Here is a 21,315-nt window from a genome sequence, read left to right as displayed (position 1 = left end):
CTGCAAACCCATGTAGTCCTCACATTTGCTTTGTTGGAGAAACATAACTAGGTGTGGCATGGTCATGTGTTCTACATTGCAAACTGCCAGAATACTCTGTAAGGAGACCCTCTTCGATACCTCACTCTCTCAAAATCCATATTTTAAACATATTATTTTCACAATATTTGTATATTACATTAGGGTGGTAAGAGTTGCATAATAAGCCTGGACAATCGGCGCACACACCTGATGTGATACATCATCACTCTGCATAAGAGTCCATACATGTACTTTTGGTAATTATATTTTAATAATGGACTCTCATGAACTAGTTAACAAGAGACAGACTGATGCTAATTTGGTTAATGTGAACTAGACATTCAGCAACTGCAGATGCATAGATGTTGTAATGTTCAGTATAACACAGGTGACCAAGCTCTGAGTAGCAGAACTGGTCCTTAAGGTACTGGCCTGCAATACTAAGCATCTTGAGAGTGGGGTTATTCACCACAGCAGCATCCTGAGTTGGAGATGAGAAAGATAGTCCCAGGAACACTAAACATACTGACCAAGCATCCTAAATATCAGTATATTGTAAGACAGTGCTGAGACCCCAGATGTACAAATTAAGCAATGTCTCAATACTCACAGGAGCAGCCTTGGATATAGGTACAAAAACAACAACAAAAAATATGAAAAACAGCTCATCTATTGATGGCAGTTACTTCCTGCAATAATAATTATTTTTCTGAAAGGCTAGTCACTCCTGGAAGAATGATATTAGGTGCCACACTGGGCAAGATGGAATGAACAAATGAGTGAGCAGGTCATTTGTGGAAACTAAATGGTCAAGATGATGGAGATAAAAATATAAGTTGATTTGTCCTGTGGCAATCTTCTATTCTGTCAACAAAAATAAAGCCAGCCAACATCTAAAAAACACTCTTCCTTCCATTCCTTCTAATTTACATACAACTTTTTTCTAAACACTTGATCATTATTAAATATTTCCTCTTCCCCCTTCCATGTCACAAGCTCTTGTTATATTCAAGTCTGAAATGCTCATTTGTGGTGTTATCCCTCTTTTTGCTTATTATACTAGTCAATAGACTCTTCTTAGCAATCCTTGTCATTTTTCCACTGCTATCTTCCCCTTATGTTTCTCTATTTTTCTTCTATCAGTGTGTTCACTTTCTTTTCTTTTTACATTTTTCTTCTTACCTTTTGTTTTATTTTATGTTTTGCTGACCAAGTTAGTCAGCAGCCTCTTTTCAGGGAGAGCTGAGGTAGTATTCATACTGAGTACAGGAAATTTGGCCAGAACGCTGGTGTAATTCTCTTGCTCTTTGCATCATTCCCTTCTTAAAGCAGTGGAGAGTGGGGTAATGAGTGAAATGGCTGCTCTTAAAAAATAAGGTGACTGAGGATGGAGTTATATAACAGAATTCAATAGCTGTTTGATGCGAAGAATCTGTCAACTATTGAGAACAGTGAACTACAAGCTGGTGAATTGGATACCACTACGTTTATTGACCTGTAGCACAGAAGCCTGCTAGTCTCAGCTGTGTTGTGGTCTATTGTGATAGATTAATGTGAAGCGATCATTCAGGAACAATGGAAAATAAGGAATCGGATCAGGGGCAAAAAGGATCATGTTACTGTTATACCCCCTTTATGGTTCTGATGCTACAAAGGTGCAAAGTACTTACTTTAACAATACACCTGCAGTTTTTCATCAGTGGCTTCAGAGTTTGATGGCTGGAAGAATTAAAAGTAGCTTTAGAGCTACAATAAGAATCAACACTCGGCTTGATAAACCAAAAGATAGATATTTTTCTTTGGGACAACAATGTTGTGTTGTGCCAATAGGTTTCAGGGCTCCTGAAGCTTCATCATTTACTCACCTTAGAAAGGAGACTTGCTGTGCCATTACTTTTGAGACATTTGTGTTAATGTAAGAAATATTTTTTTTTCAACAATTTGAAAAGAAAAGCAAAATGAGCCCTACTAAAATTATATAATTTCTGTTCAGAACTCCTTTGATTAAAAATGGCTAAATATTAAATTCAGAATGGATTTTGTACAGGAAATGAAAGTCAACATTATTTAAAAACAATGACACAGTACACAGAGTCAAAAAATATGCAGGTTGGGGATGTAATGAATATTGCCTGTTAACATTAGTGTGATGAAGTATTTGCCAAATTTTAAATATTAATGGTTCAAAAGGTATTCTAACTTACTCGGGGCAATCCAAAATATTTTTGTTTATCTGATAACATTTTAGTGCATGTCAATAAACAGATGTGTCAGGAGTGAAGAGACCTGGGGCATACAATTGCTAGTTAAGTAGCAACATTTAGATGGTATTACAAGACTGGTCACTTTTGGATGGATTACATTAAAGCAGAGAATAGTGTTGACACTTATTGGTTAGTATCGGGCATAGGGGAAAGCTGGAAAATAAGATGGAGTGTCCTCAAGATGGTAGCGAGAAAGAGATGGTAGAAAATATAAATGCTGGGAAATGGGAAAATGAGAGTGATGTAGATGGTACAGTTATAAGTGATGGTCATTTGGAGGAAGGCAATAGCTTTGGAAATATTCCTACAAGTAGCAAATACGATGCATTAGAATCAGAGGATTTAGATTATTAAAATGAGAAAAAAATGAGGACAGTTCTAAACAAGACAGCTATTGGCAGAACAAGGAAGAGACGACATGTTGGTATAACAGACAGAAAAAATTAAAGGGATATGTTTTAATTATCTCACTAAATATGAATAGTATGATTAATGAAGTCAGAAGATTGCGTATTAGTCAATGGTGTAATATGCTTACATATGATACAGTTTGATAGATATTGGTTATTTCTGTATAATTTGTGGTATAGAGAGTTTTTTTTTTGTTTTGTTTTATTTTGGGTTACAGAAGTGATTGAGTTTAGCTGTGGAATTTAATAATGCAAATATTTTTTAAATGCTATAATAATTAGGGTAGGAAGGGCATTGTTGATCGATTCAAGGCTAAATGATTTGTACATCAGACTAAAGATGATGTATGCCAATACTAATATGAAGGAAAGACAGGAGTTGATTAAGCAAGTTTTTCAATATGTTTTAGTAAACTTGCATAATATTATTATAGGCGATTTAAACAGCAATCTCAGAAAAAAGGTAAAGGTCGCACAACATATAGTTAAATGCAATGAATTATTAGATATGGAAATTTACAGCTAAGAGAGAGGGAGAATGTTTACATATGTTAGGGGTAATATTACAACAGTGATTAGCCATTTCCTGTTTTATGACTCAAAAAGAATTGCAAGGTGGATGCAAATTTGTAGCATTTTCAGGTCATTTAGTAATCGGAGCCATGTTCGGTGAACATTATGAACACAATGTGCAGACAGTGTTAAAAAGATAGCAGTTTTTTTTTTTAGAATACAAGGAAGTTAAGCGCGAATTGGAAAATGTGTGATAAGATTATTCATTACAATTCTTCTCCGTGCCATTTGAACTGAATAGTCGATAATGGACACTGTATAAGGATACTTTTTGTCTGTATACAATAGTGTAGAAAAATGTGCTAGATAGTAATAAATTCAGTTATAGAAATGGATGAAGAATATGATGAGCTATTGTAGAGGCAATCCTGACTATCTGAAGGAAGTGCAGGAAATTTATAAAATATTAAAAACAGGAAGAAAAACATTTTAGGACATTAAAGGATAATGTGAAAATCATGGATCAAAGCAAAATTATGGAAGAATTAGAGGGACCATATTTGATTATTGTAGGAGTAAAAATGGGTTATGTAAAGAAAAGTATTTCTTGAAAACAGATTTCTTCACAGACATCTGACTTATTGTAAAGAAGCATAACATATTGGGAATTTCAGGATGTTTTGAAAAAGTAAATGATAAATCTCTTCCCAGTAGAGATGGATTAGAATTTAAAATTTATAAAAATATGGCAGAAGAGCAAAATATTTTTGAATGTTTTGAATGAATGGAGGACTCATAGTATTAACATGAATGAAATTAGTGAAAACGTTTAGCTTAATATAGAAAAAGGAAGACAAAGATTGTACGTGAAATGTGCTACGAGCAAAGCAGATCACAGACTACTTATTAAAGTTTTCCACAAAAGACTGAGATAGTATAGATGGATGCTTAAACGGGAAATGTGGTATAAAAAGAAAGCAATTTTAAAATATGTGAATTTCAGTAAAGAAATTAACAAACCGTATATTATATGAAGGTAGTAATAAGAGATTATTTATAAGTAATGTATCTTGGCTTTTAACATTGTAGGACAAAGATTTATGGAGCATATTGAGGGATTACATAATTATTAACAAGACTGAAGAGTTTATTGCATCCATATATGAATCCATAAAGCTGAAGGTTCTGGTGAATGGGCATTTAATAAAGATATTTTAGTTAAAAAGGAGGATAGGTAAAGCTTATCATTGTATAGTATGTTGTTTTCTTTGGTTATAAATGTTGTAGGTATGCAAGTCACACACTGGATACAAAGTGCAAAATGTTTATATTTGCAAGAAATTGAATTGCTATTGTTAATGGCATATACAGATTATACAGTGCAAGTGTGTGCGTGTGTGTGCCTTCTGTGCAAGGTTGGGCGCCAGGTTGGCAACTCGACACCATAAAACTCCACTGCCAATCATGAGCGGACAGATGATCCGATGTGGCGACCCCTAACCGGGAAAAGCCGAAAGAAGAAGATGAGCTAGCAATAAGTTTTGTATGGGAGAGTTAATAAGATAATTTGAAAAGTGGTCGAAGTAAACTTTGGTAACAGGAATGTTATAAAACTTAATATCAAGCTATTTTGGAAGAATTAGGTACGAGTAATACTAAAGTTATTTAAGATGTCATTCAAACAATATATATGGTGATTACTGTCCTACTGGGAAAAGGTGCTATTTGGGGGTGTTTATATGTCACCACAAGACATCTAAAATGTTTTATTACAGAAATTATTTTGCATTATATGAGGATCAAAATTAAACCCAGTAAAAATGGATGTGCTATGTAACACAACTGGTGATGGTAGATTAACTTTAAGAAATCTTACTGTTCATATGAATTCCATGCATTTGTTTTGCATATTAAAGATGATGAAGTATGAAAGTGACAATATGGTATCTAAAATACGGTTTAAAATACAATGCATGTTGGGAGAAATTATCAGTTTATAAAAGATTTAAAAAGTACTTCATTGAGATGTATAGGTACTAGAGAAAAAAAATTAATAGAATTTAAAAATATCAGATATAGGGTGCAAAAGAATATTATTGTATGAAAATATAATGTGAGAAGGTTTATAATGTTAACATTGGGAAGATTTGCAGCATGAAATAAAAAAATGCTATTAAATAAAGATGGGTCAGGATTTAAACTAAAGAGTTGTTGAGGCAAAAATGTTATGGAGGTTGGAAATTAATATGTCACCCATGAAAGTTGCTATGATTTATAAAGCTTTGTGTAAAATGGTTATGTACATAAAGAGGAATAAACAGAACTTGCTTTATTGAAGTGTTATAGAATAATTCGGGAACATGCGTTTATAGAATGAATGGTTCTGAACAGTTAAAGTATTAAAATAAATTCTATTTTGTATAATTTGCATCATTAAGGGAAGGTTAACATGTGAACAAACTGTTAGAATAGTAGTTATGATAGTATATAATATCAGAGGTGCAGGTGTCACAAAGAATTCTATAAAAAGGAATGGTGCATTCTAATGTAATATCATAAGTTAGGAATGGTTATGATGAAAGATGGTGAGTGCTTGATGGGATTTTTGAGTTGCAAATATACATACATATTTATGAAAATAATATTCATGAGATAAGATTTGTCTATTATATTGTAAATGTGTATATGTTTGCAGGTTAGAAGATAACACTAATACAAGCAAAAGCTTTTTACTGCTGTAAAGAAAAAGAAAGACGTATATGAGCGAATGTTGTCTTCAACAGGATTTTAGCTGGCTGTTTTTTGAGAGATCAGGCTGCAATGGGACTAGAGAAGTCACACTTACCCTGCTATTGTGCAATCTCGGAGTTGGTATATATAATTAGCAGGGGTATGGCAGGTACAAAGAGTTTTCCCACCTGCATCAAAAAATTAATTTTAGTATTGCTTGATTTTGATCATTTTAAATTCGCTTTAGAATTATTGCTCTTTTTGCATTCACTGTTTTAAGCTTTTGATATTTCATGAGACATTCATGTATAATTATATATCTATAAATAAAGAAACTTTGAGTAAGTGCTGTGGGAACTTTTACATCCACCCGCACTATCAACTCAGGCAGTCGGGGCCTTGTTTTTTCCCTTCTTCATGTTCTTACTTTCTGTTATTATTCCTTTAAGCACATTGGTAGTCATTTCTTATTCTTCATTTTCAGTCATTAAGACACATTCACTAGTTTATTACTTTTGCCCTCCTTTCATGGATCTCTGTTTCTTGTGTATGAGCAGTTCATGTTCTTCCGTTTTCTAACTGGTATTTCTTCAATTTATCATTCTTTATGGTCACAATTTCTTTTGTTCAGCAGCACATTTCTGCTTTGATCTCTTAAATCAAGTGCTGGCTGACCATCTTTTTTATTGTCAAAATCACAGTCTTAGCAGGGTTCACAAACTCTCTTTACAGTTCTTTCTCTAACATCACCTTATCTAATATTATTTCTTTTTTTTTGGTCAGGGGTTTCTCTGACAACCACAGCTGTTGTGTCCAGAAGTATAGTACCATTCTGTTAGAACACAATGATAGGAGAAGAGAAGTATAAGACCTAACATAATATAGCTATTGGGTCTGTTAATAAATGTGAAAAGTCATTATCCTTGTTTGGTACAGCCAGTAATTTCTCGTTTGAATCTACCCCCAGAACATCATTCTGATGATGTCTTGCCTCCATTCTTTTCCTCCACATTTTCTAATAATCAGACTATTCCATCTTTGTCTGGGAATGCCTATAATGGCCACAGTGGTGCAGCAGTTAGCATTGTCGCCTCACAGCAAGAGGTTCTCCGGTTCGATCCTCGGCTGGGGTGCCTTCTGTGCGGAGTCTGCATGTCCTCCCTGTGGTCGCGTGGGTTTCCTCCAGGTGCTCCGGTTTCCTCCCACCTCCCAAAGACATGCTGCAAGTGGATTGGATACTCTAAATTGGCCTAGGCATGAGTGTGTGTGTGTGTGTGTGTGTGTGTGTGTGTGTGTGTGTGTGTGTGTGTGTGTGTGTGTGCCTTCCATGGAAGGTTGGGCGCCGGGCTGGCAACTCGACACTGTAAAACTCTACTGCCAATCATGAGCAGACAGGTGATCCGCTGTGGTGACCCCTAACCGGGAAAAGCCAAAAGAAGAAGATTTTCTAACAGCCTCATGAACCCCTAGATTCTCACAACTCTTATCTAAACCTACTAGAGGCCCTGACCATCTGACCAAACACCCTGTTCATGGTAGACTGACTACCCCTCTATAGATTGGGAAGCATATACTGCCTCAAACTTACAGGCACACTTTCTGCACATTATTAACGCAAACACAAACACCCTGAACAGACAGTGCATGCTCCAACAAGAGGCTCAAGCATACTGAATCTGGTATTCGGTAACATGGGAAACTGTAGCACCCCCTCAACCCGTGTCATGTCTGCACTACTGAGGTCAGATCAGAAAGATATCTCATTTGAAGTAAAAAGTAACCCTCATTTAAAGTAAAAATCAACTCAGAAAATTCAGCTAAACTAGTAAGAGTTAAGAACTCTTCAAAGGCAAACTACATCCTGTTAAGTGACAGGCTCCCTGCAACCCTGAGAACACAGCTACAGTACCTATGCAGAATTATTCACAGAGTCACTATACAAACATGTGAATGACTGCATAGAGGCTGCCATACCTACCAGAAATAAACCCAAAACAAACAATAAAAAGAAATCCCATGGGTGGACTCTTCACCTTAACAGAGTATTTAATAAAATTCATAGCCAAAATCAGGAAAAGCATCTCCTTTAAAGGCAGGTGCTCTCTTATTCAACTAAACATGGAAGTAAGAGGTCTAATCAAGTCCAACAAGGTAAATTCTGAGGTCAAGATAGCCCTGCAGGCTAAAGACAATCAGAATACTTTCTTCAGCTACATCCAGTAATATACAACAGGTGTGCTGAACTGATGGTGAACAATATCACCTACACTGGTCAGGGTGACATGACAAGTCTATGGCTGATAAATTCAGCTCAAACTTCAACCCCTTACTCCTCCCAGCTTTACCAGGTGAAAACCCTCCCAACGTACTTCCTCTAGCTATCACCATCGACAGGTGCTGGCAGCATTCACTAAAGCCAAAGACACCACCTCCATGGGTCCTGGCAACATCCCACTTGCTTCCTGAATAGTCTAGAATGTGACCTGTGAGGACCACTTTAGATGCTCTTCAACTACAGCCTTGAAACAGTCTTCATTTCACGTGAATGGAGGGCATTCAGTCAACAGTCATTCCCCTCCACAAGGGCAGACCATAAAATGACACAGGGAACTACAGCCCCATCAGTCTAACAAGCCAAATGCGAAAAGCCATGGAAGGAATTATCAAGGAAATGATAAACAAGGATATTGGCAACCTTCAGACACTGGACCCATCCCAATTTGGCTTTGTTAAGGGATGGTCATGCCTACTAAACCTGGTAGACTTCTTTGAGAGGGTGAGCAAGGCAATGGATGAGGGTAAACTGAGCATCTTGACCTGAATAATGCATTTGATACAATACCCCACTCAGGCATTGTTGAACACTAAGGCATTGGCTCTAAGCTAGGTGTAAACCCTTACATACCTCGCAGTCAAGATTGGTGAGACCACCGCCACCAACAGACCAGTCACCGCTGACGTATCACAGTGCTACATGCTGGACCTACTCCTGTTTGGCATCTGTGTCTCAAAATTCAATGCTAATGTTAAAGGCCTCTGGCTCACCAAGTTCACAGATGGCCTCAGGCTCACCAAGTTCGCAGATGACTGTAAAATGGGAGCTGTTATAGCTCCCCCCGAGACACAAATATTTTGCAAGTGGGTATAACACTGACAAATGAATTGCGCCAAAGCCACGGCCTAAAACACAATGCCAAAAAATGCATTATAATGGCCTTTGCGAAACTGTCAATGAAAGTTAATTACTCCATCAATAAAACACCCCCAAGATTTGATCCAGTGCTAAGGGACCTGGGAACATACGTAGATGGCAATCTGGCCTTTGAATAACATGTAGCTAAGATAAGAAAATCATTCTATGTCACCCAACTTATAGGTAAAGGTATGGCATCCAGATCCAAGAAAGTAATAGTAATACTCTACTCAGCCCCTATCAGATCTGTCATTGAATGCAATACCCCCTTTTACATGTATCTAACCAGACTCTTGCAACAGCTGGAATGCCCACAAAGGTTTCTCACCAGAAGAATTCAGGGCATGAATAATCTGTCCTACACTGCCAGCCTAAATACTCTGTCTCTGCATTCAGTCTCCTGCAGGCTGCTGAAAGGGGATCCTTGCCTAGCTTACAGGGCTTCCTCAGACCCAGTCCTGATGGATCTACTGCACATGTACAAAACAAACAGCACCAGAAACACTAGATACAAGGATTTGAACTTCACCTGTGACATAAATAGAACATGCTGGAGAGACAGATGTGTCCCAAAGACACCCACACTATGGAATAGGCTCCCCATCCATATAAAACATAGTTCATCTTTGGCCCTATTCAAACAAAACATTGACAATTGGATGGGAAATTGTAAATTTACCCCCAGTCTGACCCCATGTCCATTATGGACAGAGGTCGTCAATAAGAAAAGTTTTATCTTGCCTAACAGCCCCCCTACAAATCCTTAGCTACCTGCCTACTCATATGCCCTCCATATGATACTTCGAACTCAAATGGTTTGGCGTGCTCAGCCAGGCTTGTAAGGGTCCTACTAGTAGCAGTCTATGATCATTTGTTTGTCACCATTTCCATTTTATCTGTCTTAATAGCAGATAACAGCTTTTCTTCCCAGATCGATATAGTAGCAATTTCTGTTTCCTTTTTGTTATTACTTTATAATCTCTTACACCAGGCAGGCCTCAAGTTTGGGATCTAGTTAACAGTATTCCTCATCTGCCACTAACACAAACAAGGCATAATTATGTCATAACTATAACATACTAATAATATATGAGCATTCCAAAAAAAAATAGAAAGAGAGAAATTTCTCTTGCCATAAATAGAAGAAAAGAGTCTCACTGTACTGTGGTTGTAAAATTCTAATTTAAAGATCCCCATCACCCCCAAAATATTAGAATTAGAATTTTAAACGTCAGCTTGTGCTTTATATGAAATGTAAAACAATTCACAGTCTTTTTAGTCAAAACTTTTTGATGCTGCTGATCTTTTTTTACTTTTTTCAATAGTGCTAATTCACAGCACAAAATCATACACCACTGTTTCACCATTAGAGTGGTCTGTTTTCACAGATTATCACAATATTTATGAATATTAGATAACAAAGATCGACCAGAACTGAAAAGCAGATATAGTAAATCCTATTAATACTCATGTGTTATAATAAAACTTGCAATGTTGTCAAGTTACTTTGTGCAGCTTAAACTCCTTCTGATGTTCTAAATGTAAGACACAATAACAGGTATGGCAGTCAAAATTAAAAAAAAAATTTGCTAAACATAGCTTTTAGTAGCATAGCGGTACTTGATAGTGCATGAAAGACATGGAATATTCCAACAAAGTTTGCAATTTATTACTGAATTAAATGGTAATTTGCTAAACATAGCTTTTAGTAGCATAGCGGTACTTGATAGTGCATGAAAGACATGGAATATTCCAACAAAGTTTGCAATTTATTACTGAATTAAATGGATGGTGTTTTGCTGCTCTTAAAGAATAAATTCAAGCAGTAGTCACCATTTTCAATAATTATGGGATCAGATAAGCAAATTCCTGTATACCAGATTCCATATCATGCCACAGAATTCAAGTTCCAGCCAGATGCTAATAAACTTTGATAACGCAATAAAAGAGTTAAGCATATTCTTAAACATGTAACTGTATGATTTGTTTTTGCATTCATAAAACAAAATATAAAAATGGCAATCAGAACTGGACATAAACACTGGTTATCAATAAAATTAGTTAAATATAAGAAGGAAAAATTTAATTTGGCTCCATTTGCTACTGTCATCGCACTAAACTTGCTCTCTGCAAAAACACCAAAACAGGAACAAAAGAAATGAAGTTATCAGAAATTTGGCAATCCATCAATTTCAACTTGGAAATACTAGCTACCCAAATACAAAGGAGAAAAATATTATTCCTGGAAAGCAGCTTCAACATATTTCTTAACTTCTTAGCATAAGAATTCATAACAAGGGTAAGAATAATGGGAGGAGACCCAACACCAGGACTATATTTTAAATATTGGTCTTGTAAACTTAGTTGCTAGAATAACAGTTTTTGCATTAACATGCATTACTAAAAGATATGAAGTCTAAAACTTAAATGTCTGTCATTGAGTGGCCTCTGTCCTCAATGATTTGCCAGAAAACCACAAATTCTATGAAGAAGAAACTAAAAAACTGAAGAAAACAAATCTGGAAATTCTGTACAACTGTGAATAGTTTAGAGGAGCAGGCCTCACTTTCGCTGTGAATTTTTGACTAGCCAGTATCCTTCCAATTTGTATGAATACATCACCGATTCATCTTATACCCTTTCCCCTGACACTTAATACATTTATGCACATTTATTTTAGCCTACCTGCTGATGTTTTTCTCACTGTCATATCCTTGCTTCCCATACTACTCAAACTCAGAGCAAGAAATCTGGAGAAAGGCATAAATAATGGGGGAACAACTGCCCAAAAATAGGGACTTTTTTTTTAAATATTGCTCTTACAAACTTAAGAAGTTGATCGAATGACATGTTTTGTGTTAGCATGCATCTTCTTTAGGGCATGAAGTCTGAAACTCAAAGGTCTGTCATTATTTTCGGGACTTCAATCCTCAGTGATTTGCCATTGATTTGCCAGAAAACCACAATTTTATGAGGAAACAGATCAAAATATGAGGCAAAAATCTGGACAGTTGAGAGGTATGTTGCTTCCCCCTCACCATGTTCATCACATATCTGAAAGTAGTCTCTCCTCTCCCCTTCAGATCTTCAACTCTGTCTTAAAAAGAAGGTGGTTCCCAGTGTGCATCTTACTTGGTTACATATTATATTATCGAAGTTTCAGTACTTCGAACACCATATGGTCGACGCCATATGATCGAAGTACTAAAACTTCGAAAATGTAATAAAAAAATTTTTAAAAAAAGAAACAAAAGTAACTGCTGTGACCAGGGGGGCCCCCCCTGCACCCCACACACCCCCCTACTTAAATATACCAACTCCGAGATCGCACTTTCACGCAGTTAAGCACAGGAAAGCAAAGGTTTCCCTTTCCTACGCTGTAGCGAGATCTTGGAGTTGGTATATTTAAGTAGTGGTGGTGTCATGGGTGCAGGGGGGCTTGCCCCCCTGCCTACACCCTTTACTTTACCTTTTTTTTTTTTTTTTTTTTTAATAAATTTTAAGGAGCATTCCAAAACGTAATTGTTCGATCATTAACGGTCGACCTTTAGTGATTCGAACAATTGCATATTCGATGTTCCAATAGGAACTCTCTTACTTTTATCTCTGTTTCACAGTGTCCCATCAGTACAACCTCTTTTTTGCCTATACCACTCCACTTCTCATTTGATAAATTCCAGGATTCTTTTCTTCATCTTTGTTATAACAGTGCATACCACACCAGCACTGTTACAAATGAAATTAGGCCTCATTGTGTTCCCTAGTCTTTCATTACTTCTAATACTTGCTGCATTGGATAATTTTTTCACACCTGCAATGGAATGGGGTTTATTTCTTCATTTGAAATCTGCATTCATTTATACCTGACCTGCCTTTTTCAGAGTCCAATAAAGTTTCTAACTACCTTTATTCCTCATTTGAACCCCCTTTGTTGGCAAGTACCCTAGCATTAGTACACTGAATAATTTGTAAAGTCTCTTCTTTACCATGTTATTTTGCAGCTCTCAGTTTGCACTTCCAACATACATACACACACACTTTGTCAATACATGCATCATACTATCATCACCTTAGCTTTTTCCATTATTTTAATTTTTTTACCTGTTTGAAGACTGAGGAAGCCCGCTGGATTTCTTTTTTTCTGGGGTATCCTAGGTGCACTGTCCAGCAAAGTGGTGTGCTCAGTCACACAGTAGCAAATTAATGTGAAATGAACTCAAAACCTGTGCCATGAGGACCGGAAGCAGCTCAATAACAGCTCAGAGTTTTAGTCCTTTGTGCTAGCTGCCAGACTGCTACCAGTTTATACAGTTGTGTTCCTAAACTAGGTCCTTCAGTGTAAAACCCCTTAATTTTCTGAGATGTTTCCCTTTTTTCTGTCATCATCATCCATAATTCCAGCTTTTCCCATAACAGTCCCTCATCCCTTATCTCTGTTCTTGTCCTTCTGTACTTGTAATCATTCATCTGCTCCTCTTTATCATCCTTGGCCTTGAAGCTGTTCATCCCACCACCTCATCCATAACATCTTTTAGATGAGCTGTTAAACTGCGGTCACATCTGCTTGATTTGGTTGTAGCTCAGGTGGATGTAAAGGATCTCACAGCACCTATCAAAAAGAGTAGTTTATAAAAATCACTTATTTACAATACATGTATACAATTTACAATATATACAATATGTAAACTATTTACAGTTTTACAAAGAATAACATCAGTTCCGCTCCATCAAAAATTAATAATTATTTCCATCCTGTCACCTCCACTCTAATTTCCATAACCAAAATCTTATTTTTTTAGCATTGTATCTAGATCCTCTTTCTCATTAAACATGATTTCCATTACCATTTGGTTCCAAAATACAAAACATTTTTATCAACTCTTTTTAATATATATATATATATATATATATATAATTTCTACTTATGTTCTTATCCATACTCAATAATATTCATAGATAATTCATTTACCTCTGTAATCTCCTCTAAATAGTTCAGGTTAACAATCTTTTTCAATAATGTTTTAATTATTTTACATCCTAAAAAAAACATGTTCACTAATTTCAAATTCTTTGCAATGACATGTTCTATCCCTTTTATTTTTATAAGGCATATTTGCTTTTACTGGAATTTTTTGTATAGTCAATTTACATAAGAAATCCTTACACTCCAGCATATCCTTACAGCTTTTCATTCTTGCTTGTATCACTACAATTTTATCTTTCTGTAGCTGTTTCCATGAATATACACAAAAAGATTTATTCATGTTATTATACCATTGTTTTCTCTCATTTTCAATTTCATTGACTTTTATTTTCCAAAGTAAAATTGTGTCTTGATAATTATTTAATTATAAGGGGATAGTCTTTTTCTTTTAAAGTTCAAGAGAGTTATTCATTCCGTCCTATACTTAAGTCTTAATATCTATGTTAAGGAGGTAACATTTGTCTTTCAAAAATTTTAATATTTTATATAAAAATGTAATGAAGCTGCATACACTATTGGATTCTCCAATCATAAATCACCTCCTTTTTCAACATACACAACACCTCTTTTGATAGGGCTCAACCTAGAGCCCCACATAAAAGAAAACAATGTTGTAATCTTCTTTCTCATATCTTAAAGGTATATTAAAAACACAAGCTAAATATGCAATTCTTGTTAGCAGTACTGAGTTAGATATATTTTTCTTAAATGATAATCTAAATGTTTCCAGAACATAAAATACTTTTCATTATTTATGTCTTCTTTCCATATCAATTTTGTATTTTCTTGTTTTCCAAAACATGTTAGTACATTTATATTTGTCATATTAAATTTAATACCTTTTAACATTTCTTCATAGCCTAATCCTTGGCTTTTCTCTTTATAATCTTATCCCTTGTAGATATTCTTGTAAATAGTTTATTACACTACTTATTCCTTTACTATTTTTCGTAAGCATTATATCATCATCTGCATGTGATAGCATAATCGGCATAGTTGTACCTTATTCAGATACATAACTCATGTTCTCCAGTTCTCTGTTAATGTGTACAAATCTAATTCATTACCAACACAAATATTATACTGCTCAGTGGGTATCCTTATCTTATACCCTTTTTGTGCACTATTTTTTCAATTAACCAGCCATTTACTAATGCCGTAACTATATTTAACATATAACTTGTAATACAGACCTTTGTTATGTTACTTATATTATATGCTTCAAATATTTCCCATAACACATTATGTTGAACTGAGTTGAAGACTTTTCTACATAGATCTACTAACTCCCTAAATTTTTAGGAGTAATTCTTACACTCTGACTTTTTATACCATATATAATTTTCCACTTATAACCTTACTTAATTTTCCATTCTATGTTGTAAAATTTTTAGTCTGTATTATTTAAGACTACACATCTCCAATGCTGCATCTCATTTTATTACCTTTTTTCCATATAAAATTATTCTATTACATAATTCTTTATGTTGAAATCCTTTTGTTTAACCATTCATTTAATACAATTAGAAAGCATGTTTTGTGTTATTGTTATAGTTTATACATCTCTTATTCTATTCCATCTATGCCCTCTGCAGATTCTAGATTAACAGCCTTTAATACATTCCTCTACCTCAATTTTATTTTAAAGATCCTTATTATCTTGTTCTGAAGAAAGTATCTAAGTTCCATCTCTTATTAGTTCTACTTTCCATTTCTTGTTAGTTTGTAATATCTGTCCTTTCAATGTTATTGCTATTATTTTTTTTCTTTAAAAAATGCTCAATTATGGTACAATTGCTTCTTTTTCCCTTGTTTGTACAGTAAATGTTTTATTTTCATTTTATTTAAATTATATAATTATTGTTCCTTGATAAAAAAAATCCTTCCTAATTTTTTCCCAAGTTGCCAAAAGTATCATTACTTAACTTCTTATAGTATTTTTTTCTAACTTTCTTTTTCTCTTTCCCATTGTATATAACATTTTATACTTTTGTTTAAAACATAACCACCATTCTGACTAGTCCATGTAAAAATCTCTCATTTCTACATGAGCTTGCTATAAATTTATCGGGTTCAGGCACCTAGGCAGCAAGACATTTCCCTGTGGTACATTTGACTGGGGATACATGGCTGAAGTGACATTCAGCTACAGAGAAATATGGCTGTTTGCAAATTCCCTGTGGGCAAAGAGAAGCATATGCTGGCATGCCTACAACTTCAGTAACCAAATGCACAGGGGAAAAACAATGTCCGTGGTCTCCAACGGAACATGAGACAGCAGGCAGTATGGCAGGCATCAACAGCAGGCTAGCCAGAGGGCATGACACTGGCAGTACAAATGCAGTGCACAGTGGGCAGTGCCTTTATAATTGGAGTGTGTGGACCACTACCCCCATTCACAGTGTCTAGGGAACATTACCTAAAACACATACTAGAGCATAAATGTGACTACAGTATCCTGCAGGATTTCCTCCATGCTGTAGCACACTTCTACACGTTGTAGTTACATAAGTATGTACTGTACACTGAGCACAACATTCATCACTTCTTCTGCCACCATTCATTTGGTTATTAAAGCTGTGAGCATGGCAGGCTGTGCTTCTCTTTGCCCACAGGGAATTTGCAAACAGCCATATTTCTCTGTAGCCGAATGTCACTTCAGCCATGTATCCCCAGTCAAATGCACCACAAGGAAATGTCTCGCTGCCTAGGTGCCTGAACCCAAATTTATCAGTTTCCCTTTTTCATCCCATTTAACTTCATTAATTCTTTTTTTATTCCCTTTCCTTTTCTTATATATTCTAAATTTCATTTTAACATAATCCAAACTACTTGATGATCTGAAAAAATGTAGTCAAAATACATTCTATTAGCAAACCAGAAGAAATTAAGAAATAGTATATTTCAGTTTTTTGTTCTCCACTGTAAGTCCATGTACTCTTCCATATTTGCAGTTGTCCATATTTTACACCTAACACTTTTTAACATCATAAACTTTCTTTTTCTGCTTAAATTACCATTAAAATCACGTACTAAAATTATTTCTATGTTTATAGCAACATACTGAATTATATTTTAAACATGTTTGCACTTTTTGTCACATATGCATAAATTTCAATAATTCCGAAAATCTGATCTTCCCATCATACATCAAGAATTGTTGTTCTACCCATTATAACAAATGTAATATCTATTTTCCCCTGAACAAGTTTCTCTCCCTAAGTTCCAGATGTTGTTTTTCTCCATTATACTTCAATTTACTGTCTCTCTCTCTCTCTCTTTTAGTTAGAAATGTTATATCTTCCAATATAATATCACTGTTCTACTGTCTGCACCATTCAATAATACCTATTCTTCTTACTAGACTTTTTAAACTATTAACATTTATTGCTAAGATTTTACAAGTATTTATTCCTGTTTATACTATTTTTCATCCTTTCTTTTTTCTTTATGTCCTATAATTTCTTTTTTGCTAATAGAATTTTTTTTTTGTTTAACTAAATTCCATTTCATGTCTTCACTATCACTTAATCCTGACCCTTCACCTTTTTTATATTAAATCCTTCACTCTTTTTTGTATTTCTTATTTTCTTTCTATGGTATTTATCTGTTCCCATTCTGTTTACATATCTAATATAGCTGTCTCTATATGTCCATTTACTTGCCTCTGTTCTACCTGCATATCTAATATATCTGAGTCGTCTCACTTAATTTTTCTTTGCATTCCATCCCTAAATGTCCCATTTTGTTGCACTTATGACATTTTAACTCAAAGTTCTTTATATTGTGTCTTATTTTTACACAAATATATACTTTTCTTTTTACCCAGCTATTAATCAAATGGTCTGTTTTTCCACATAAAAAAACACATTTTTGTCTGTTCCCAAAACTTCACCATACCATTGTCTCCTTCTGCATTTATGATGCTTGGAATATGCACAATATTTTCATTTTCTATTTTCAAAACCACATCACAGTCCCAACCCCGAGTCCACAGACCTCTATTATCATATACATTTGCAACATCTAATACAGCTTTATATAATTTTAATTAATGTATTTTTAAAGTGTCTTTTTCTACTTCAGTCTGGAATTGTATGTGCATTCTTTTCTTAGTCTTTCTATAAAATGTTTTAGTGCATATAAATTCCAAGGTGCATAGTTCTTTTTCTCATATTCATCCACAAATGTTTCCATCATTTGGTCAGTCTCAAAGGTAATATCACCATATGTCTCTTTATATGTATAAAATATCTTACTTCACTGGCTTTAGTTCCTAAAGGTGTAATTACTTCATTCCACACCTTATATATGTTCACTTCTCTTTCTTCTTTGTTCTAAATTATTACTGTAAGGATTTCTTTTGTCTAGTACTTATTTCTTTTTTCTTCTCTTTCCCTTTTTCCACTCTTACCTTCACCATCTCTGCATACATTTTTTTCTTCACTGCAGACTCTTCTATTTGTGGAATATCCTCCTTCTGTATCCTGTCCATTATATCTCCACAGGAAATATCATTATCACTCTCAGGTTCATTCATATTTACCAAGTCCATAAGTAAATTCTCCCAGTTGGTGGGTTGTAACAATACATTCTTGTGTTGAATCTTCCTCCCTAAAAAGATTCTGCTGGAAAATATCTTCAGAATTCATCAAAAGCAAGACTGCCTTTTCCTCAATGTCAGAAAGCTGATTTTGAGAAGGCTTGAGCAATTTCTCTTCCTCATTCCTCTGTGTATGACCTGCATCTCCCTCTCACAAAGTCTCGCCTATCTTTGCTCCACTCATTAGCATTCCTGACATAGGCATGGCCACTTTATCATCCTGTGTAATGATTTGGTCTTCCATATTAGAAGATTCATTTGTCTACTTGGTAAAATGTAATTCCTAGTGGAAGCAGGAAGTGTCATGTCAACAACATTCCCTCTGCACAAAAGCTGTATAGTAGGGGAAGTTTCCCGATGTCCTGACCAAATTTCCCCTCGTAGTATAAATACCACCTCGGGTATCCCCTGAAAAGAGGCACTGCCCCAGTTAACAAAAGATAAATAAACAATAAATAAATAAAATCTTCCTTTCCCTTGTTCCTTTCAATTCTGAAGCATACTACCTACCCAGTTGCCTATTCTACTTCTACACAAAATTAGGAGGAACTGCAGAGTACTAAGCAAGTAAATACAATCACAAACCTTTTATCTGCTCCCATATCCCCCTTACCTTCAAACTAGACTTGCAAGTACAACTTCCCAATCCCATTGCCAATTACTTATTCCTCTCTTACAGTAATGCCAGTTGCTACCCTCTTCCTGATTTAAGTGACTAATATCAAGACAGCGAAAGCAGAATCCCATAAAACAAAATAAGTGAATTCATGGATTGGGTTGGATGGGGAGAAAAGTTAAACACCTTTGAATTGGCCTCCAAGCACAGCATGTTGTATGTACATGTTATATATCACACAACAATCCTTACAGAGTTGTAACATACTGTCTAGCTGCCTAAAGAACATATATTGAACAATAAATTTAAATACAGAATGAGGCTATGCAAATAGTTTTTTGAATATACAAGCACATGCCAACCAACTGCATGACATTATCACAAATTCTTGATTTCATATCTTTAACGCTCTTCCACTGTTACGTGAATGTTTACTCAATATTTCCAGTGTTTCATTTTGACACTGTCTTTTAGACAACAGGAAATGAGAAAGCTGTGTAATTATTCTTAACTCTACAGTTCTGTTTTCTATCCACATTCCTTAACAGTGTTCTGTGTTTTGTACAGTTTGGCACAGAAACAATCAAACACACATTTCTCAGCCGAGAGAGGAAGTATCAAAGGATTCTCTGCTATGGAGGCCACAGCTATTTTGTTTCAAAATAAAAACAGTGAAGGAAAGAGGCACTAAAAATGAAATAGAGGCAGTGAAGGAGCACAGTATATGGTAAATGTAAATACAGTGCAAAAGCTTTTGAGAAAAAAAGTGTACTATATACTCCTTAATTATTGTTAAGTACCCTAAGATTTGTATGCCATTGGCTAAGATAAACATCAGAGCAAAGCATTCATATTAAGGATTTTTTTTATTACTTCAAAGAAGATTTCACCCCAACCGTAGTCCATTATTTCTTGATTATAGTTTCCAATGGCTACACAATGATATTACTTTTATATCACACACACAAGATACAGTTCAGTTTGGATGTGTCTGTCGCTGGTGTTTGGAAGCAAAATATATTCAGACTCAGAATCCAAGATCAACTTTCCCTCTCTGGTTTATTTACTGAATTTAATGGGTCTGAATCCTGCAAGAACCCATTTGACTTAAGGATGGGATCTGAAGCTGCCTCAGGTATCATTGCAATCTGAATATATGTATAAATTAACATATATGGCCCAGCCTAGTAGCATCCAAGGTATAGTTATGCAAATGTACCTCATGAGTATGCACCATGATAAGAAGTTGTAGTGTTAATAGTTGTATGCCTCAACAGTAATGAAAGTCAATGAAAAGATACTGACAAAAATGTGGTCAAACTTTGAAAGACTAAACAAATTTTAGTTTTATAATGCAGTAAGTGTTGACTACGGACACATGCCTTCAGAGAATATCACAAGATAGATAAGATAGTAAAGGGAAAAGCTTTTGACACAAAGTATGCAACATAACCTAGAGGTATATAAACTGCTTTACATATGTTACATTAGAAAATATTTTAGGAATAAACAGTATAAAAAGCAGAACTTTAATAAGATGGTGTTGCAACCAAGAACAGAAACATTTAGACTGTGTCATAGTAAAGTCATACTAGTTAGAGCATTCAGCACAGCTTTCATATTTTTGTATCTCACTTATGTAGGGGGGCTTCAGCCCCACATCATAGGGAACAGATATGTACAGTTTCTCAGGAAATATTCAGTTTTTCAGACAACCGATATTCCATTTTCCAAAGGTCAGTTATGTAGTTAACATTTTTTGGAATTGTACTCCAGCTTCCAGATTATTCCCCTAATCATAACTACTTTTCCTGTGGTACATATATTAATTACAGGCAGATGATGCAACTGTATTAAAATAATTATATCAGAATGTTACTTGAATACTTGGTTTATTAATTTATAATAATTATATTTTTAGTTCATTTTTAATTAGTTAATTGCTAATGTGTTAGTAATTGCAGCATGCAAGATGCCCCCC

The 21,315-nt window shown here is 35.0% G+C and overlaps 1 protein-coding gene across 1 annotated transcript in view; it reads left to right on the top strand.

Annotated features, from left to right (window-relative positions):
- ANTXR1 (ANTXR cell adhesion molecule 1) overlaps positions 1 to 21,315 on the top strand; it is a 1,493,128-nt gene that overhangs the window by 1,134,348 nt on the left and 337,465 nt on the right. The window lies entirely within an intron of this gene.

This window comes from Protopterus annectens, chromosome 9.part0 (genome assembly GCF_019279795.1).
Source record: "Protopterus annectens isolate FY-2018-M chromosome 9.part0, PAN1.0, whole genome shotgun sequence".
Classification (NCBI taxonomy): domain Eukaryota; kingdom Metazoa; phylum Chordata; order Ceratodontiformes; family Protopteridae; genus Protopterus; species Protopterus annectens.
This window is presented reverse-complemented; position numbering and strand designations above follow the sequence as displayed.